Raw genomic sequence first — 23,282 nt, 5'->3', positions numbered from 1 at the left:
TAAGTCCCTAATCCCTAATCCTAACCAGACTATGAGCTGTCCCAGCATAACTGCAGAGGAGAATTCATGTAGTTGAGGCATCCAACAGAGGCAAATTTCAGAAGCTGGTGTCTTTGGGGCAAACCCCAAGTCTTGATAGCTTTATGGCTTGAAGGTCAGCTGTATCATTTTTACATCTTTCCCAGGTGTCACTATCTTCGGGGTTCCAAGGAAATAGCCAAGGCCAGGGGTGCAGAAGACTTCAGAACCCTACAGCCTTCTCTCACAGTGGACTGCCAAAGACCAAGACCCCAGACTCGGCCCACTGTCCCATTTTATATTCACAAGTGCAGAGAGTGGGATCCAAAGATCCTGCCAAAAGCCAAAGAACCTGGAATAGTATTAACCCTTACTCTCCTGTACAGGACAGCTCCTAACTAACTACAACCTGCCCACATGCAAAGACAGAGTAGGGATGCACTTTAAGTTAACCTGGAACTAGTTTTAGTTTGGATTTGTGTAGATAATACAGATTTATTTAAGTACTTGGCTGTATGGGTGTCCTCAGAAGGGTTCCAGCCCTACAATCCTAATGGACTATGATGAGATTATTATCAGAACTGAGGTGGGTGCATTGCAGGCATCTTGTTTCAGGTCACTGGTCCATGTGGACCTTCTCTAAGGAATGCACATTACTCAGGTATTGTCTGAGGTATTGTAGCTGAGGGCCACCAGTAGCATGGCCAAGGAAAGATCTATTGGGGTGAATCTGTGGTACCATTAGGCATACCTAATTTTCTGATGGTAACCAGGATGTCCCGTGTCTGCTCAGATGATGGGTCTGTCAGGGGAATCTTCCGGTAGATCTGCAAAAATGAGAAGAAAATAATGTCATATGATTACATATCAATCAAGAACAGAGCTCCCAGTACCTGCAAGAATTTTAACAGTGGTTTAAAGCCAGCCACCACTGGATTCTAGAGCAGTGGAAATGTGTTCTCTGGAGTGACGACTTACTTTTCTCTGTCTGGCAATCCAATGGACGTGTCTGGGTTTGGCGGTTGCCAGGAGAACGGTACTTACCATAATGCATTGTGCCAAGTGTAAAGTTTGGTGGAGGGGGGATTATGGTGTGGGCTTGTTTTTCAGAGGTTGGGCTTGGCCCCTTAATTCCAGTGAAGGGAACTCTCAAGGCGTCAGCATACCAAGACATTTTGGACAATTTCACGCTCCCAACTTTGTGGGAACAGTTTGGGGATGGCCCCTTCCTGTTCCAATGTGACTACACACCAGTGCACAAAGCAAGGTCCATAAAGACATGGATGTGCGAGTTTGGGGTGGAGGAACTTGACTGGCCTGCACAGAGTCCTGACCTCAACCCAACAGAACAACGTTGGGATGAAGTAGAGCAGAGACTGCGAGCCAGGCCTTCTCGTCTGACATCAGTGCCTGATCTCACAAATGCGCCTCTGGAAGAATGGTCAAACCTTCCCATAGACACACTCCTAAACCTTGTGGACAGTCTTCATAGGAGAGTTGAATCTGTTATAGCTGCAAAGGGTGGGCCAACTCAATATTGAACCCTAGGACCAAGACTGGGATGCCATTAAGAGGTCCTTTGCCTCAACAAAACTTGTACAAGGTGCTTTACCAGGGTGATCTCCCCCAGTGTTGAGGGCATGTGGCCTAATATGGTTCAGCAGAGATGGGGTGGGTCACATGTACAGGTCATTGCCAGTCACTAAGACTTGAGGAGTTTCTGATTGTCTGATCTGAGTCCATCATAGTGCATCATTACATTTGTTGATATTTTTAAATAACTAAGTTATTGAAAAAAAGTATAACTTATCTGTAGGTAACAATTTGCTTAAATTGTTTTTTTGCTTGATCTTTTGCAATTGTATATCCAGTATAACTCACTTTTTCCCTAAGGGACACAATGTGCTGAAAAACATAAAACACCCATACCTCATCGGCATACTGACACGTGATGGCTCTTACAGCCTGCATGTCTGTAATGTCCATCATCAAAGTCACTGCCTGGCCCCTGCAGATCTTCACCTTTCTTTTAAACACTTGCTGGTTGTTGTAGCAGGTGGACAATGTAGCGATAGCCATCATCTAAAACACATGCATGGTCAACGGTTATGGCCAAACAATCTTACAGTATACACAAATACCTGTTGAAGCTACACTCCCAGAAATCAGCCAAAATACAGTTCAAATACATATGTAGCACTACCCCCATAGCAGCTGCTTGTATCTTGCCCCTATATCTTACCTGCAGCCAAGCACACGGTATTTCCTATAGCCAGGTGCACACAACATCTGCTTGTTACTCCAATGATCAGTCTAGGAGTTGCAGTTTTTGTTGTTTTTATTTTGTTTTATAATTGGGATAGGGAGGAGATATATTGGGATACTGCAAATTGAACTATTCACAAATGAGGACAGCTTTCTTTCAGTGGATCATTGGGTTTCCATAATATAACTGTGTAGCAGACTGTACAAAGAATGGAGCAAAGTCCCCTTGTATGAATGCAGAACTTAATGGACAGTTGCTCTTCTGGACACCAAATGGTGTCCCCCCTAACTTATACCCAGCAGCTGACCATATCGGTCCCGAGGGGGTTAAAAGCATAAGTCTCAGGGTCCATTTTGAACAGTGTGTACTCACAAGGCCCTTGCCACAGGTCACCTTCAGCCATGATATCAGACAGGATCTGCAGACATCCCCCTCAGTCAGCTCTCCGAAGCAACCTGGGTTTCAGCGTTCTGGCCCGCGGGTCGCCCATCCGAGGCCTCCTGGCAGCATGTACCAGGGGAGGCAAGCCTGCCTCCCTGGTTGGAACTCCCCTCTCAGAGGAAGAGGAAGAACAACCCAGATCACAAGTGCTCACTGAATATAAATACCAGTACCCAGTATGCTCAGGGACACCACCACATGGGAACCGAGGTTTCCATGCGGACTGCGTTTTCCAAAGAGTGTAGGGACTTCTTCCCTGCGTGTCCCGGAGCACGAAAGTCCATTCAAATGAATGGGCTCTCGTGCCCGTGCAAAACGCAGCTCGCAGGAACGCAGAGATGTGAACCTAGCCTTAAGCAGAGAGAGAGAGAGAGACTAAATTTGCCTTACAATCGCATGTTAAGCAGAAAACCAAATTATGCAAACTATCTACATCCTAGCACCTATCTAGGAGGTTGCTACACATACAGTTGTGTTCAAAATAATAGCAGTGTGTTGAAAAAAGTGAATAAAGCTCCAAATCCTTCTAATAGATTTTATTTCCATACACACAAATGCATTGGGAACACTACACATTCTATTCCAAATCAAAACATGAAGAAAAATATATCAAATTTGTGTTGTTCCTCTAAAAAAAATTGAAGAAAAGTGAATATTAGACTGTTCAAAAAAATAGCAGTGTTTGTATTCTTCTTTACAAACTCAAACATTCACTATATAAACTGAAAAATGTTTGAAGATTTTTCTTTCCTTTGAATCACTTAATGAATATTTCGTTGTATAAGCACTGTTTCTGAGAACTGCTGTACATCTGTGTTGTATGGAGTCAACCAACTTCTGGCACCTGTGAACAGGTATTCCAGCCCAGGATGATTGGACTACATTCCACAGTTCTTCTCTATTTCTTGGTTTTGCCTCAGAAACTGCATTTTTGATGTCCCCCCACAAGTTTTCTATTGGATTAAGATCCGGGGATTGGGCTGGCCACTCCATAACGTCAATCTTGTTGGTTTGGAACCAAGATGTTGCACGTTTACTGGTGTGTTTGGGGTCATTGTCTTGTTGGAACGCCCATTTCAAGGGCATTTCCTCTTCAGCATAAGGCAGCATGACCTCTTCAAGTATTCTGATGTATTCAAACTGATCCATGATCCCTGGTATGCGATAAATAGGCCCAACACCGTAGTATGAGAAACATCATTATATCATGATGCTTGCACCACCATGCTTCACTGTCTTCACAGTGTACTGTGGCTTGAATTCAGTGTTTGGGGGTCGTCTGACAAACTGTCTCCGGCCACTAGACCCAAAAAGAACAATCTTACTTTCATCAGTCCACAAAATGTTGCACCATTCCTCTTTAGGCCAGTCAATGTGCTCTTTGGCAAATTGTAACCTCTTCAGCACATGTCTTTTTTTCAACAGTGGGACTTTGCGGGGGCTTCTTGCAGATAGCTTGGCTTCACATAGGCGTCTTCTAATTGTAACATTACTCACAGGTAATAAATAACACTCTGACTGTTATCCCCCTATGAAAAGTTAAACTTTCACCCCTGAAAGTGTAAAATATATATAAAACCTTTTCTACAAAACCTGTATACAATATAAATCTTCCTGTAAATAACCCAAATAAGTCCAAAATGTCCACAACAAATATAGTCCAAAGTTTCCACAACTACTGTTTTTCAATCTTCCAAATCGTGAGAAAATCCCGGATACCTCAAAAAAATTTGAAAAACTGCTTATAGTGCATTACCCTTATTCAGAAACAAACATATTAAGTACATGCACACCACTCGTGAAAGAAAAAAAAAAACTTTTAAATTTATGTGTATATGCACTTACCGTATTTTTCGCTCCATAAGACGCACCTGACCATAAGACGCACCTAGGTTTTAGAGGCAGAAAACAGGAAAAAAAAAATTCTGAACTAATGGACTGCAGACATAGTACAGGAGATGACCAGAGACTGCGGACATAGTACAGGAGATGACCAGAGACTGCGGACATAGTACAGGAGATGACCAGAGACTGCAGACACAGTACAGGGATGACCAGAGACTGCGGACACAGTACAGGGGATGACCAGAGACTGCGGACACAGTACAGGGATGACCAGAGACTGCGGACACAGTACAGGGATGACCAGAGACTGCGGACACAGTACAGGAGAAGACCAGAGACTGTGGACACAGTACAGGAGATGACCATAGACTGCGGACACAGTACAGGGATAACCAGAGACTGCGGACACAGTACAGGAGATGACCAGAGACTGCGGACACAGTACAGGAGATGACCAGAGACTGGGGACACAGTACAGGGGATAACCAGAGACTGCGGACACAGTACAGGAGATGACCAGAGACTGCAGACATAGGACAGGGGATGACCAGAGACTGCGGACATAGGACAGGGGATGACCAGAGACTGCGGACACAGTACAGGAGATGACCAGAGACTGCGGACACAGTACAGGGATGACCAGAGACTGCGGACAGCACAGGGATGACCAGAGACTGTGGATAGTACAGGAGATGACTGCTGACCTTTGGGGAGGGGGGGGAGCGGGTACCTGAATTTGACAGGTACCCGCTCCCACTTCCGCGGAGTTGTTCTTTCATGTTACCTGTTCCTCTATCCAGCCGTGCGCTGTCTTCCTGGCTTCTGTAATGGCGCTCGGCATGACAGCCGGGTGCCCAGTGCGCATGAGCGAGAAGCACTTGCGCTTTGTGATTGGTCCGGCGGCTTCTGGGATCTGTCATGTGTCCCAGGTGCCGCCTTACCATTCACAAAAAGCACCGCTTCTTGCGCATGCGCACTTGGCACCCGGCTGTCATGCCCACACTACAGAAGCCGGGAAGACAGCGCGCCGCTGGATAGAGGAACAGGTAAGATGAAAGAACAACTCCACGGAAGTGGGAGCGGGTACCTGTCAAATTCAGGTACCCGCTCCCCCCCCTCCCAAAAGGTCAGCAGTCATCTCTATAAGGTCCCGCTGCAGGTCCCGGTATTCTGCACGGCGGCGGTGGAAATACCGGACCGGCCGCTCCATATTCGCTCCATAAGACGCACTGACATTTTCCCCCCTTTTTTGGGGGGAAAAAAGTGCGTCTTATGGAGCGAAAAATACGGTATATAAAGTGAATCAAAATACACAGCACTCTGTGACACTAAATAAACATACTAAATACTCCAATTTGTAAATAAACAATCTGTGACTCTTCACTCATGAAAACAAATCCACAGCAATTACACAATCCGTGATAATGTGCTCAATTAAGTGGTTCCACACTTTAGTAGGATTTCATACAATTACCCTCTCTCTGTTAAAACTAGCAATACAAGCACTCCAGGGTAGTTACTACTTCCTCCCTGTGGATGTATCCACTTCAATCTCCCCCGCTCCTCATAAGGCAGAAAGGACAAATTCAGTGGAGTATATAAGGGTAACACATATATTTTATTTCCATCTTACATCAGGCATAGGAACCGTCCATCCTTCCAGTAATTCACACAACCAAATTCCAAAACCAAGATGGCCGCGCCACTCCTTCCGGTATTGCGTCTGACGTCACGACACTGACGCGTTTCGTCACTTCCGACTTCTTCTTAAGGGAACCTGACGTCTAGAATGCGGTTCCTATTATCCTGTTCTTAATTACTCCTTGCTGTTCTTTCACATGTGTGTTTCTCTGTGCTCACCTATCGGGATTGTCCTTTCTGCCTTATGAGGAGCGGGGGAGATTGAAGTGGATACATCCGCAGGGAGGAAGTAGTAACTACCCTGGAGTGCCTGTATTGCTAGTTTTAACAGAGAGAGGGTAATTGTATGAAATCCTACTAAAGTGTGGAACCACTTAATTGAGCACATTATCACGGATTGTGTAATTGCTGTGGATTTGTTTTCACGAGTGAAGAGTCACAGATTGTTTATTTACAAATTGGAGTATTTAGTATGTTTATTTAGTGTCACAGAGTGCTGTGTATTTTGATTCACTTTATATAAGTGCATATACACATAAATTTAAAAGTTTTTTTTTTTTCTTTCACGAGTGGTGTGCATGTACTCAATATGTTTGTTTCTGAATAAGGGTAATGCACTATATGCAGTTTTTCAAAAAATTTTTAGGTATCCGGGATTTTCTCACGATTTGGAAGATTGAAAAACAGTAGTTGTGGAAACTTTGGACTATATTTGTTGTGGACATTTTGGACTTATTTGGGTTATTTACAGGAAGATTTATATTGTATATAGGTTTTGTAGAAAAGGTTTTATATATATAAGTACTCACAGGTAACTTTAGACCTTCTTTGATCTTCCTGGAGCTGATTGTTGGCTGAGTCCTTTCCATTTTGGCTATTCTTCTATCCATTTGAATGGTAGCTTTTCACTTTCTTCCACGTCTTTCAGGTTTTGGTTGTCTTTTTAAAGCATTTGCGATCATTTTAGCTGAGCAGCCTATTATTTTCTGCACATCTTTATATGTTTTCCCCTCTCCAATCAATTTTTTAATCAAGATACGATGTTCTTCTGAACAATGTCTGGAAAGACCCATTTTCCTCAGAATTTCAGAGAGAAATGTACTGTAACCAGCATGTACAACATTTGCTGCCTTCCTTCCTTAAATAAGGGCAACAATTGCCACCTGTTTTGCAAAGAATGAATGACCTCACTAATAGAACTCCACACTGCTATTATGTTGAACATGCCCCTTTCAATGAGTGATTCAATTACACAGAATCAGCAGCATGCATGTCATGACTGTTGGGTCTGTTGGATTTCTATTACACTACTACACCTGCTAGTAAATTATTTGCCATGTCGAAATATCATTTCTACCAAAAACAGTGATTGATCAGGTTAGTGATGTCTGACTGCTATTATTTTGAACATAACTGTATATGAGAATTGTAATAACTGGCAAAATAATTCTAATTTCAGTTTTGAGTTCTAGATACCCCTTACATTGAGTATACCCTGGTTCTTGACCTTCACAGCAACCAAGCAGAAAAGGCTGGTCAAGAACACATCCCAAGTCTACTGATGATGGAACCACCTCTGCAATGCACATACAGTACCTCTCCTAGACAGCAAACAGAGGGTGACACCACTTTTTCAACATGAAGGCAACACTCCCAGGAGTGTTGCTCTTTTGGATCTCTCTGCAGCTCTCAGTGGCTCCTCCTGCGGACCTCTATGTCAGTATTATATCCTGTGATCATTGGAGGACAGAGGGTGGAACAAGTGGGAACTGCAGGGGAACCTAGGAGTGCGGAGTCCAACAAAAGATTCCAGAATATCAGAGAGGAGTTCTATGATGTGCACAGTAGGAAAGTTAAGTATGCCCTATTTTCTTTTACAGGTATGTCAGAAATGAATTTTGTTTTGTTATAGTGGGTAATTTTGATGATGAATCTTTAGGCCTTATGCACACTGAGCATTAAAATATTGCTTTTATGGGGGTCTGGCATTTTTTGCTGTTAAATTCCCCTCCATATCAACCTATGTGTCCTTGCACACAGGAACGTTTAGAGGCAGAAAAAAACTCTACTGCCAGCGTGCCCAGGAGCAACAGCATGTTAACGCTAGACATGTTTAGTGCTTGAGCATTAATTCATTTCAAAGGCCAGTATAAAATATTATTCTGGCTAATTAAGAGAATGAATCCCCGAGTGCTTGGTGCACCTAAACGTGACTAGAAAGTTTACACACATCAACCGATCTTTCTGCCAAAACCCTGCTGCCAGGAAGAAAGAAATTTAGGAGACAGGCAAACACCAAGTGTGCACAGGACCTAAGGAAAACAGCGTTAAAGCTTTTAAAGGTGGTTGAGCCACAGTTTTACCACCTCCCAGTTGCCCACCTTACATTAAAATGGTGGTCAGAGAGGGTGGGTACACATGCCTTGGCAAAAATTATACCCCATGCCATGTTCAGTGAGCAGTACCGCCATCAGACATGAAACATGCCCCATTCACGTGAACATAGCCGTGTTGCAACTGTCTTGCGACCTCATGTAATGCGGCCTCTCAGTTGTTAAAACAGGCATATAACATATGCCCAGCCATCGGTGAACTGTCTTCTGAAAGGCGATCTACTGTAGATGGTATATCAGAGGGCAACGTAAGTATAAACGAGCCCCAAGAGCTGCTGAATGCCGCTCTGGTGCAAATAAAATCACCAGATGAAGTCTCTTCACAAACCAACACTTCCACGATTGCCCCCTCGCTGCATTTAACGGCTTCTCCTGCTAACCCACAAATCATGTCATTTAATCAGGGATGTCTAAACTTCTTCATAATCAAAATCAGGACAAAGCAGCAGGTTTGGGCTAATTCCGATCCCACACACCTGCTTACACTTGGTCTTCTCCTCCCTCCCATGTGATAGTGCTGGTGCTTGGTGGATCATACCCCCAACTGCTGTCATATGGGTGCAGGGAGAAAGTCCTTTGTCCTGTGTAAGCTCCAAGTTGTCCCCTTAAGGCTTCATGTACATAAGTGCATTCGTCCATGCAGCATAAACACCCTCTGTATTTCTGGTGCCCAGGATGTCCTGGAGGTGCATACCGCTGCCCATAGACATGACTGGATGAAGGTGGCTGTACACAGCTATATACTGCTATTAGGTAAGGTAGCAAATGCACACAGATGTAATTCCCCAAATGCACACTACCTGTGTTCAGGACAACACGCCAGTGTGCCCTTCACCCGCTTACTTCTGTGGGTGTCTGTAATCAGCTCCAGGACATCGTGGGTGTAGCAAACTTGCTCATCAGAGTTGGACGCAGAGTAACCCCTTTTGTATTAGAAGTATTCCTCAATCCTTCCTTCCCTACCCCCTCCCTTCCTGAGAGGCACAGGGACAGATGTGTGTTAAAAGTTGCTGGCAGGCTGGAGCAGCATGGGGGCCCAGCGCTACAAAGCCCCCCCATGAGCAGCAGATGCTCAGTCCCAAGGCCTGTGAAAACTCACCCCTCCTAATCAAGATAAGATAGTTTTTCCCCGGACTTGAAAGAAGTTGGAACCTCATAAAACCTACCAGCCAGGTGACAGAAGTTAAATGAACATTCCTCAACTCAGTTTGTCCTCTGCGTTTCATATCATGGATTATGAAGATATTGGTTTTAATTCAGAGTCCGCCCGAGATCCCGCCCAAAACAGGGTATTGGCCAGTATTCAGAGCCATTCCCCCCCCCCCTGCAGGGGGCTTTTAAAAAGACAGGCTGGCAAGCCTAAAGAGTTAAGGTAACACATCTCCCAGTTTGAACATCAATATACCTGTCAGGACTCCCAGGTATGACCAGAGATGTGTGACTGACGCAGGATAACGCAGACTTCAGATATGTGATAAACAATATAATTTATTAACACTAACAATACAAACATAAACGCAGTGCAATACTAAAACATAATACAGTGCAAACAAACCAAACCAAACCACCCACAGATAACAGTACATACAAGCAAGCGTCGTCAGGCAGGCCGGGTCAATATCAATAGGGCAGGTAGGTACAGGGGGAGCAAGCGGAGATTGGTCAGGGTCACAGGCCAGGTTCAGCAGGTAGCAAGCAGCGTAGTACAGAGGGTCAGGCAGAGGGATGGTCAGGGTCACAAGCCAGGGATCAGAACAGGTAGCAAGCAGCGTGGTACAGAGGGTCAGGCAGAAGGATGGTCAGGAGCGAGCCGGGATCAGAGCAGGAGAAGTCAGCAGCGGTTCAGATCAGGCAGGGTCAGCAAAGGAACAGAAACAGGATGCAGGACAGATACAGGGCCCAGGACAAACACACACCAAGGCCGAGTCTGTTCCAGGTGTTATCTGGCTGCAAAGTTGAGTCTCTGATTGCTGGGAGCACCCGCTGGCCAGCCCTGGTACTGCAGATCAAAAGGCAGGTGAGTCCCACCATTGCTGGCCAGTCCATTCCTGACAATACCACCTGGGGAGACCCTTTGCAAAGTGGATCTGCTTACAAACCAAGGCGTACTGGCAAGTAACTTAACCCTGTAACTTCCTTCCTACTATCTCTTTGCTGTATCTTTATATGCATATATACATCTTTGTAAATATTTTATTGCACCTGTTTGACTCGTTTAGTAATAAATCTTTCTTTCTGAAAGTGTTAAACTGTTTTTAAGTGCTCACTTGCAATTCACGAATTCCTGCCTTTTGAAGAGATGCTACTGTGTTTGTTTAATCCTCTGCCCAATCGGCCTGCAGTGACCGTATTGGACAGGCGAATTTTCAACCATTACAGGGTATATTTGATAAAGAGAGTTTCTCCTTTCTCTGTACAAAAAGGGGTGGTGGCAGAGAAGGGTTAGTTGCGTAATTAACCTGACCCAGTAACAAGCGCATTTAGGCTGCAGGCACAGATTGTAGACCATTAGCTGGTCAATCGTTGTGCAGGGCGCAGCTGAGTGTGGCCTTGTTACGCACGTCACATCCTGGTTTTAGATCGGCCGGTCCTTTGGTCACGAGTTTGGTGAGAAGGTCTGAGGTCTGACGCCGCGGGCGTGACGTATTATTGTTGGTCGCGGTTTTGCGATGGTCGCATGTTGAGGGTGGCGATCGGGCGACCGTGACAGTGGGCCCCAGAAATACGGAGCTTGTTTACAATACACAGGTGAATGCGCCTATGTGCATCAAGCTTAAGCCTACTTACCATTATTTTAAATAAATAAATAATAATAATTTTGCTTATAAACCTTTTTTTCTTCCTTGGTTGGATCACGTGATGGTAAGGCTCCGCTTCCTAATTTCTTCCTCTAGAGATGAACAGGTTATAGATATTTCAAAGAACAATGCCATGTATTGACTCTGTGTGCTGTTCTCTGCTGTATTATTCCATGAGCCCAGACCACCAGGGGGTAGGGCCATCAGGCCCTCAGGTCACATGAAGAGGGTTGAATGATGCCGGGTGTTTATCAACTCAGAAGAGGATCAGCACTGGATGGCTGGTTTTTCCGGATTTTTTTTTTTTTTTAAATTATGCAGTTGGGCATTAAATAAGACCATCTATGACTGAAGAAAATCCATTTTATTCATTACAAAAGTGCATAGACTACCATCCGCATGTCTAATATGGTTGCACCAGATGTTGCACTTACCAGTGGGCTTGCAGAGAATTTAAACACGCTCTGGTTTCTCAGTTGGGAGAGGTACAGCAAGAAATTGGGCACATGTTTCAGGGCATTAGTGATGAGCTCATTCAGACACTGCATGGCTGCCACAATATTTTCAAGCTTGGTAAAGTCAGACAACTTCTTCCCATATTTACTCCACACCTGGTACATCAGATACTGGTCATAGGTCTTGAACCTATTCCACCATCCTCAGAAATCGTACTGAATCTAGGAGATGGACAGTAGCCACTTCCAGTGTTGGTAAAATCACATATAGTACATCTATACAATACATTCACAGTCTGAGGTATTTAGAAAGAGGCATGGTGAGTTTTTTGAAGTTGTAGTTTTTTGTCACAATTTTTTTTAAATTAAATGTTTTTTTTCACAAAGTTGTTATTCTAACAAGCTATGTCTCACACACAGTGTAGGGATACTTATAATTATACCCCCAAACACATTTTGCTATGGGGATACCACGTGTGAGACTTTTTCACAGCCTAGATGCCTAGAGAGGTCCAAAATCCAAGGAGCACCTTTGGGCTTTCAAGTAGCATAAATTATTACATATCCAATTTCCTGACTACCTATCACATTTTTTGGAGGCCCTGTGGAAACACCCACAGTGGAACAGTGGAAACACCCATGAAATAAACCCATTTTGGAAGGCACTGCAAGGAATTTTGCAAAAGGCATAGTGAGTCTTTTGAAAATGACATTATTTGCCACACTTTTTGGAAAATGTAGAAAAAAAAAATTATTATTACTTCTTTTTTTTTTTTTCACACAAATAAGATATTGACATACTTAGAATTACAACCCAAAACACATTCTGCTACTCCTCCACAATATCGCAGTAACACGTGTGAGACATTTTTAATGTTTGGACTGATTATACACCAGACATTGTAACTAGTGTATAAAAACCAATGTACTGTAATGGTGGCCTCAGGTGCAGGCAGAGAAATGGTCAGCAAACAGGTAAAGGATCGGTCCAGGTAACAGGCAGAAATGTGGTCAATAAACAGGCCAGGTTAGCATAGGCGGCAGGCAGAGGCAACACTGTACTGGTGCGGTTGTTATAAGGAACACTGTTGTTGGCATATACTGTTCTGTGACACTGGGACTGGTGTGGAGGTCGTTAGAAAAACCGTTGCTTGCGTCACCGCTCTGGTCTGGAGGCAATCAGGAAAATTGATTCTAGCTACACTGGTCTGGTGACACTGAGGCCGGTGTGGTGGTGATTGGAGAATTGTGACTGGCTGCTCTATTAGGGCCTGTTCACACGTGAGGATGGGGGGGGAGTGGTTTTACCAACCCTCAACCACTATCCTTTTTAGCTGCAGAGGCAGTTGCTGGGGGTATAAACATGCTACGTGATGCTTTGCTTTATACCCCCTGTATTCATGCTGATCGTGACCCATTCAAGTTACTAGGGTTGCTTTTGCAGGGACCAAGGGGATAAAGCAGGTGGCGAGGAGGCGATACATTGCCTCCTCATTGCCTGTCAAATGCTCTCTGAGGAGTGATCTAAACATGAATGGCTCTTCAGAGAGTCTTTATGGCGACACTGATTGGTGTGGTAGTGATCAGGGATGCTGTAACTGGTGTGGCGGTAATCAGGGACACTGTAACGGGTGTGGCAGTGATCATGGAACCTGTGACCAGGGTTGCCAACCACCTGTCAATTTACTGACAGTTTTTAAAAAACGTCCAATTTACAATTGGTCCATAGATGTCCATTGTGGACAGTGGTTGCCCATAAAAGATATGGCTACGGGCTGGCATGGGAACTATGCATGCGCAGTTCTGAAGCCAGCTGGGCTTGGGCAGGGCTTGGTAGACTGTCACTTCTGGTCCTCTAGCTGAAGCATTTTGTGGCTTTTGTGGTCTTTGACACCCTGCAATTGAAGGCCTTCTACCACACCATCAGCAGCATCATCATCCCTACAGGATCCTATGAGGGACTCACTGGCCCTTTATCATTGATCTCCATGGTGGGTTTCTACATTTAAGCACTGTTTGTATCTCGACATTGAACAAAAGTGTTACTACTTGTTATTATTCCTATATATGCAATTTTTGGGACATTTTAGCCATTCTATCCTTGGTAAGTGGTTGGTTTATAGGACCCAAGTGTTACCCCCTAGTGGAACTAACGTCTCCAGCACAGGCTTTTTTCCATCTATATTTTGTGGGATTACTGTTTTATGTTAGGATTCCCTCTTACAGTGCAAGGGTGAACTCTGCAGATCCTGATATAAGTGGGAACTCTAATGTAAAGTAGAATGTTGCAGACTCTGATGTAAGGGAAGGCTCTAGTGACCAGAGACCACCTTACATCAGAGTTCCCCTTTACACCAGTCGACAGCATTTCCCCTTACATCCTGTTCTGTGGCATTTCCCTTTACATCAGAGTTTCTTTTTACATCAGGGTCTGTGGAGTTCCTTCTTGCACTGTAAGAGGGAATCATGCAGACTCTGATGTAAGGGGAAATATTTGGACTCTTGTGCAAGGATTGGGGGGGGGGGGGGCTCTGGTGACCACAGACCCCTTATATCAGAGTTCCCCTTTACATCATGGTCTGCAGTGTTCCCCTTTACACCAGGGTCCACAGTGTCTCCCTTTACATCAGGGTCTGCAGAGTTTCCTCTGTACCTGACTAACAACATTAAAGCCTGTTTCAGGTGGAAGTGCTAGAAGTCAATCCAGAAAGCTCAAGTTAGGCAACTCTAACAGAAAGAGCCATGTTACCAGTACCCATGGCCATGATAGGGCCTAAGTTCATTGCCACTCTGGAGGAGTTTATAGAGAAGCGTCAGAATAGTAGCCCATTGTACACTGGATCTGGGTACCAGAAGCTGAGGGTTCAGGTTTATATTTGCTCAAGATTTTTAAGCTTGCTTATGGATTTATTTATTTATTTAAATCATATCTATTATTTGACCCATCCATTTAGTCCACCAATATCTGCCTTGTGCCAAACGATTATTAGATTTATTTGTATGATTTTTGTATTATTCATTCAACACGACTTCCTCTATAGTGCCATTAGTATTACTGCAATTTGGAGTTCCGATCTTGCAGCGTATTTGTCCCATTGTCCATATCACATCAGTCATGCTAATAGTAAGAGTGGTTCTGGTTTTATCCATTATACAGCGAGTGCATTACTTTATTTTGATTTTATTTTTATGAATAGCTTACACTTTTATGGTGGTACCCTCTACTGTTTGCTCTGCTACGTCAGTTTATGTTATCCAGCTTCCTGACAAGTTGATAGACCCTTCTCTTGTGGTACCTGTGTTGATGGCAGGGACCTACACAAGCGCACTCCTCGACTCATGTGCTCAAGTGACTTTTCTGACCCGAGACTTCTACAAAAAGAACTTGAAGTACATGCCTCTGCAAGTGTTGGAAGACTTAGATCTCCAGGGCATTGGAGCAGAAAAGTACCTCTGTAATGGTTATCTGAACATAAAGGTGTCACTTAGTCCACCAACTGTTGAACGATCTGTAACCTTAGACACAATGGTCGTTGGCTGGAGGACACACTTCAGGGTGCAGGAGAAGTCCCTTGATTGTAGGGACGAAAAGTTAGCCCCTGTTGCCCCAGAAGTGGTTAATTAGTATAGAAAAGACAGGAAAAGTTGTCCATCCTGCCAGCCAAGAGGGAGCAGAGAGCAAGAATGGGGAACCGACCATCCAAGAGACTGTCCCATGGCACATTCAGTGAGAGTCCTAAGGAAGCTGTACCCCAAAGGTGTACAAAATGCCGTTGGGACCAGAGTAGGCACCTGCCAGATAGTGGTGAGCTGAACTACATGCCGTAACTGCCACCAAACACAGTTAACCAAAACAGAGAATTCTCCTACTTAGCAGCTTAGCCTTTATTGCTTGATTAATACTCTTAAAGGGACAGTGCACAACCTAAAGAAGGACCCAAACCAAAAGCCGGCAAATGTTAACTACTAGGCATCAGGTACTTTCACCACCTCCAGGGGTCCTCCCAGCCTAGGAATGTGTACACCAGCCCACTGTTGGCATTGTATACATAAGGTGTACACCGGGCCACTTTTTGAGGACCCTTTTTGACTCTTCTGAACTGGATGAGGTTATTTAGAGACTCTAGTAGCCCAGTTAAGATTCAACAATGCTGTAGTTTCTTTAAGTGCAAGTTAGCAAACAGTTACCCATTTGCCTATTATAGCGCTCTTTGTCTATGCGTTTATGGCTTTGCACTGTATTGATTTGGCCTGAATTGCCTTAATACATTGAGTCTGTTTACTGCCAAGATGTTTGTTGCCTCCTGTACATTCTTAGATTGGTTGTCACAAGTTTGCCTGTGTTTTCTTACCTCCTTGCTGCAGTGCTTTTCCTACCCGGATTCCATTTACATATGTGGCTTGGCTGTGTTCACCTATTCTGCGGGTTTTATTTCCGTCCCTTCCATCACTTCCCGGACCACCTCCTAGTTTGATTGAGCATGTCTTGTATAGGCAGTCAAGCCCACATAGCCTGAGCATCTTCATAGTTCTCTGAGCTCCTGTTTGTTTGCTACTTGTGCATCCTGTGTCTGACTAATAGTGTACCGATCCCGGCTTAGATCACCCTCTGTGCTTGTTTGCCACCCGTCCTAACCTCTGCTTGTCTACTGAAGCTCCTGTTGTCTCCTGCTGTCGTACTCTGCTCACGCGAGTGGTCTCCGCATCACCATCTGGGCGTACCTGAGGGACTGGTTCCAGTTTGCTGCAAATCCATCCCCACCATCAGAGGCTCTGGTGAATAAGCAGGCTGGGGTTTAGACTCCGCGCCCTGGGGAACCCCGAGTTGGCATTCTACAAGGGCTCATTACCACAGACGCTTGACAGTGATAATCTGCTAACTCCTAAATCTACAGATGCAACTGGTCTTTAGTATATGACCAAGTGCGTCAGTGGGGACCGAGCAGTTTAGAGAGTCATGGCAAGGAGAGGACACATCATCACTAGCGGCTCCTGTGGGGGAATCACTATGAGCAAAATACCAATCTATCAGTATTACACATATAAAATGCTTAGTACAAAGATGAAATGCTCATTCTCGAAGTGCCTCATACATCAGTGCAATTTGTGAAACAGGAAAAAAAAAAGTCAATGCAACCAAGCTTAACCTCTACCCGCTGAATGTATGCATATATATGGCTTTACGGGACTGGGTTTTTATCCATGGGGCTGCATATATTGTATGTGCTACAATGTTTGCGCTGCACCAGTATAGATTCTGAGCTGTCACTGACAACTCGTACTAATGATCCCGCTTCCCAATCACCTGATTGCTGTGATATTTGAATATATGTGCTGTGTTACAAAAATAAAGAAATAAATGTGTAACATGTAATAGCATATTTTTTTAAAAATGCAGCTAGAAAAGTAATGTGACAAACACTCCAAATGAATGAGAAAATATCAAGTAATAATAAAGCATACCATCAAATATAAATGTGAATAACATAATGTAAAGCTCTGCATAAAGAGGAGGGAGGAGGTCATATGCAGGCTGTTGATTCTCATCAATACAGTGAGACACACAACCCCTACTCAGTGCAGCAATGCCACTTCATTGTATTTGTAGCACTACCTCTGCAGCAGTCATTTGGTATGATGGGTTCTCTGTTCAGGACTCTTGAAACTGCTTGATCCCACTGCCACACCTGTGCAACTTAGACATTAGTATGCTACAAACAACAGCAACAACAAAAAAAACACATAAGTGGTATCGCTGCGACTGTCAGGAGCAGGAGAATTTATTTGGGTTATTCTTTGGTGGTGGATCATTCTAATTAGTGGTGCACTAAAATTATTTGGGTGCCGAAACCGAAAATTCAAAATGCACTTGGCCGAAAACCAAAACCGAAATGCGCAGTTTTTAAAAATGAATATATATTTTTTGTAAAAAAATACACTGATTAAAAAAAAATACATACCCCAATTTTTTTTGTAAAATATGTAAGAGGATGTTACAGCGAATAAATAGATACCCAACATGTCATGCTTTAAAATTGCACACGATTGTGGAATCGCGTGAAACTGCGGTGTTTAAAAATCTCCATGGGTGATGCTTTAAAAATTTCTACAGGTTAGCAGTGTAATGTTACAGAGGAGGTCTAGTGTGAAAATGATTGCTCTTGCTCTGATGTTTATGGCGATACCTCACGTGTGTGGTTTGAACAACATTTACATATGTGGGCATGGCCTACGTATGCGTTCACCACTATGTGCGAGCACGGGGGGACTGGGGCACTTTAAACTTTTTTTAAAAAATGTGTTTAATGTTTTTTTTTATTTTTGCACTGTTACTTTTAAAAAAAATGTAATCACTTTTATTCTTATCACAAGAAATGCATGCATCCCTTGTGACAGAAAAAATTAGTGACAGGTCCTCTTTATGGAGAGATATGGGGTCAATAAGACCCCACATCTCTCCTCTGCAATGTAAAGCATTAGATCAAAAAAGAGCATTGATCTAGTGCTTTAAAAAAAAAAAAAAATGGCCGGAACCGGAAGTGACATTGCTCTGGTCCTCCAAGGGCATAGAGATGTGTGGCAGCCATCTTTCCTTCTCTCATCTCTATGCCCAACTCCGGGATCAATGGTTTCTCAGGTAAGACTGAACTACCGGCGGGCGGGGTGACGGCGGACAGACGGCTTTGAGAGGCGGGGTTTTTTTCGGCACCTGTATTTTTTTTTTTCATTTCGGCCAACAGCCAAAAGGGGTGTTTTCAGCCTAAACATTTCAGCAACCGGAATTTCGGTGCATCCCTAATTCTAATAGCAAGAAAAATAGTCACATTTTAAAAAAATATTATTTTTACTATTTTTTTGCCAATTTTTCTGTGGCAGTGGGAAGAAGTCTGTACTCACCTCTTTTGGTCAGAACTCCTGGCCGATCAGTTGGTCTTCCAGGAAATCACAGATGATGTTGGTATCTGCATGAACAGACCAAAAGAGCTGGAGAGTCTGTTATCCTCTCCTACAATAGGATCCTCCATACCTGAGACAGAGAATATTACTGACAGGCCACGTATCAACGAACAGGAGACATAATCACAGTACTGTGGGGAGGAAATATGAAAGTCCTTAGAGGAAACCTATAGTGACTTTTATGCATTTTATTTTGTTCAGCATTAAAAAAAAAAAAATAATTTCTTTATAGCCAGGGAAAAATATGTTTAATATAAAATATTTCATATTTACCATTTCTAGCAATCCAGTAGAAGGCTCTAAGCTGGGTCAATGGCCTTTTTATTTTATTTTATATTTGCCAGAGCCGCAACTGCCCATACAAAGCCCAGATAAAGTCTTGCACCATCTCTTGATAGTTCTCTACCCCTGAATGTTATTGGAATACCTTAAAATACCATTCTCTCAGTGAAAATGCAGCTTCCTGCCCTCACACTCCAGTGCTCTATGCTGGCAGAGCTCAGTAACAGCTACACTTCTCACCACAAGTGTCCTCACACAGACCTATACTGAATAAGAGAGATGATGTGTCAGACCAAGTGTGGAGTACTGAGGATCTGGGTCTATCTTTGGGCCCAGTGGTTTACACAGTCATATTTGAACTCTTCTCACAACTTTTGGCAACAAGAAAATGGAGGTAAGACTGTGAAAGTAGAGCTTGTTCATGTAATGTTCTTTAGATTGCATGTTTATTTTGGTAACCTCAGTGGGGCTTGACATTCTGACATTTGACAGATGAATACCAGAGATTGGGGATTAGCTCCAGAAGGGGTAGGGCTTCATCCTTCAATACAGGAATTTTCACTTTAGCACAATTTAGGCTAGATCAGGTTCGCTAACGTCAGCTGGTTTATACAAACAACTACTGTATAAGGTATAGAGCAGGCATGTCCAAAGTCCGGCCCGCGGGCCATTTACGGCCCAGGGGTCGGTTTAATACGGCCCTCCAACAGCCCTCCCTGCTCTGTGTAATGTGGCCCTCCCTTCTATGGCAGACAGTCTTCTGCTTGAGAGCAGAGGGCAGTGCGCATGCCTGACTGCAGCGCGTTCTCCCTGGTCTGTGTAAATGCGGCTGTCGCACGGCCCTCCCTTCTGTGGCAGACAGTCTTCTGCTTGAGAGCAGTGCGCATGCGTGACTGCACCGCGCTGGGAGCGACAGAGGGCGGTGACGTCAGGGCCGGGAAGTGTGTTTCTCTTCCCCTCCCAGCTGCCGAGCAGAGACTTCAGCTCCAGCTACCTTTTTCACCCTTCACATTAGTGCAGGTAAGTTTTTTTAAAATTTATTTTCAATACATTGTGAAAACTCAGCTGTCAGTTGATCTTAATGTTATGAAATGAAAAGTATGTAGTTTGCAATTAACTTGGCATAAAATAATTTATTTGCATTTAATTGTAATGGTTCAAAGAATGTTCGGAAAAATGTTCGGCCCTCCACCATGTTCACTTCATCCAATCTGGCCCTCTTTGAAAAAAGTTTGGACACCCCTGGTATAGAGGGTAAGCAACTGATGGGCCCATGTTTTGCAGACACATTGTCATTGATGACCTACCATTTTTCTCTCATTTGTAAACAAAATACTTTATTATTCTAATTACATTCTATTTAAAACATGAGTATTAAAGCAGTATTAAACACAAAACCAAAAATGTATTACATTGCAGCTTACCAATCATTAGATGTGATGGCTGTATTAGTTTCCCATTTTGGCTTTCTGTCTTCTACAACATATTGTGTATTATAATATAAATAAAAGTATTGGGAAGCCTGCCTTTACACATACATGAACTTTAATGGCATCCCAGAGGCGGACTGACAACTCATGGGGCCCCCGGGCAATAGGGGATCATGGGGCCCCTGTGTTCTTGCCCAAACTCAAAAAAGCCTATGAAAAAGGTACCAGGGGCATCTCATGGGGCCCCCTACTGACCCCGGGCCCTCGGGCAGCGCCTGAGTTTCCAAATGGTCAGTCCGCCCCTGTGGCATCGCAATCTTAGTCTGTAGGGTTCGATATTGCGTTGGCCCACCCATTGCTGCTATAACAGCTTAATTTTTTTAATTTTAACATTTTATACATGCAATCACATGACTGCAAAATTAATTAAGAAATTTCTGCGTAGATGACGGACTTACATCTGTGCCTACTGAAGCTAAAGCAGTCAGTCTCCTGCAGAAAGCTAATTAGATACTTGCAGGATCTAATCTTAACCGTTGGTTCATATCTGTGTGGATGTTGCTGCTGCGGATCTGCACGAAAATCCGTGTGGCCGTACCACCCGCACAGAGAAATGCGGACCCGTGGGCGGGTGCCATTAGTTCTAATGGCACTCCGCCCGCACTGGAAAACGCAACCGTACTGGGAACCAAGGTTCCTGCGCAGGCTGCGCTTTCCAAAGAAGTGCAGGGACTTCTTCCCTGCATGTCCTGGGCATGGGAGTCCATTCAAATGAATATGCCCTTGTGCCCAAGCAAAACGCAGCCCACACAGCCGCATAGATGTGAACCGAGGGTAAGCTACACAAGGTGGCATCCAATAGAAACTCAGTAATGGAAGCATTTCCTAGAGATGACAGAGCTAAAGAGTTAAAAGACCTTGTTCCAGGTATCTATCCTCTGCTGTTCAATGGAGTTTAGAAGTAAGTTGGAATCTCCAGACAGAAAGTTTTAACTGTCAAGCATTCAGAAAGGTGAAGCCATACACACAGAGAGGTATCCTAGCCACAGTAAACAGTATTTATGACCCACTTGGGTTAGCAGCCCCGATCTCTATGCAAGGCAAAGCCTTAATCAGAGATCTCTCGATAGATCAATGTGACTGGGGCTCCCCACTCTTGCCAGAAAGAGAAACTCAGTGGAGTACATGGATGGAAGACTTTATTCATCTTGAATAGTATTCCCAGATCCAATGTGCCAGTGTCTCTAACATCTACAGTAAAATGGATGTGTTTTTTCTGATGCTTCTGCTTAGCTATAGCAGCTGTAGCATATCTCAAGGTCATAGAGAGTAATGGTCAATGTCATGTAGGCCTTATTATGGGCAATCTAAACTAGCTCCAAGAACAGCCCACACAGTGCCATGTTTAGAGATATGTGCAGCCATTTAGCCAGTTGAGCTAGCAGAATTGATTCTTGAAGAAATGGGCTTTGAGCCCGATGCAGTTATATAATACACTGACAGCAAAATTGTGCTAGGCCATATTCACAATACCTCCAGAAGAGTTTATGTGTATGTCTCAAACAGGGTGATCCACATTAGAAAATCCACTGAGCCACATCAGTGGATTATGTTACCACTAGCTAGTACCCAGCAGATCATGGTACCAGACTAATTCAAGCAGCTCACCTGATACATACCAACTGGTTCTCAGGCCCAAATTTCTATGTTATGCAGATACAAGAGAGCAAACTGAAGCTGAGGTATTTGACCTCAGTGAACCAAATTCTGACAGTGAGATCGGACCTGAAGTTACAGCCATAATGAATCCTAGACCATTGTTGTCTATTTCAACAGACCCCGAGAGACCTGAAATTCTTACACCAGCAATGCTCTTGACTTAGGAGTCTGGTGCTGTATTAGCACCACCTGGTGAGTTCACCTCAAAAGATCTTTATAAGTGCCAGTGGAAGCAGTTTCAGAACCTTTCTGATATCTTTTGGAAATGATGGAAGCAAGAATATTTGTCATCCCTCCAAAGTGAACAGTGGAGAAACCAAATGTTCAAGTAGGTGACCTTGTTTTGTTGAAAGACCCTCAAGCAAAGCGCAATGTATGTTCTGTCTCTCCAATCTAAGCATTGAAAGTGTGATCTCTGTAACTTACAGTTGTGATGAGATAGTGATAACTCCAATCTTAGTTGAATAACACAGGCAGTGACTCGATCAGATGACACCTTGTAGATCTTGTAAAGTTTATTCCATAAACTGGGAGAATCTTACAACAATGAACATCGGATAGGTCAAAAGATCATGAGAAGGAGAAGAAGTGCCTCTAAGTGCAGCATAACACTTTATTGAAGATAAAAGGTAGGAGCACTCACATTTGTGTGGTAAAAATAATGCATGGTATAATGGTATGATGTAACATCGGACAGGGGAGTGTAGTCATCTGTATAACTGAGCTGTCATCGGTACAAGGTCTCAGCGTGCCGCTGGAGCAGCGTGGTGGCTGGAGGGGAGAGAGCTGAGGTGCCGGCCGGCGTGCACGTCCTCACTGTGAGCAGGGTGTAACGCACGCTGGAATGCAGTGGCGACGTGAGCACGATGACATCAGTATCCCAAGGTGCACTGCGACACATTTCGGAGCATGCGCTGGACGGGAAAGGCAGAAGTGCACTCCTTTTTCAAGCAGCTAGATCATAATGTGATCTACGTCATGACATGAGGCTGAAATGCATTACTGGGAAATGAATAAAAGGGTGGGGCTATCTATAC

The 23,282-nt window shown here is 43.9% G+C and overlaps 1 pseudogene; it reads right to left on the bottom strand.

Annotated features, from left to right (window-relative positions):
- Nucleotides 1-547: 547 nt before the first annotated feature.
- Nucleotides 548-23,146, bottom strand: LOC149455816 (squalene synthase-like; annotated as a pseudogene).
- Nucleotides 23,147-23,282: the final 136 nt, after the last annotated feature.

This window comes from Staurois parvus, unplaced genomic scaffold (assembly GCF_062004578.1).
Source record: "Staurois parvus isolate SC_StPar_1 unplaced genomic scaffold, SC_StPar_1.0 ptg000388l, whole genome shotgun sequence".
NCBI classification, from domain to species: domain Eukaryota; kingdom Metazoa; phylum Chordata; class Amphibia; order Anura; family Ranidae; genus Staurois; species Staurois parvus.
This window is presented reverse-complemented; position numbering and strand designations above follow the sequence as displayed.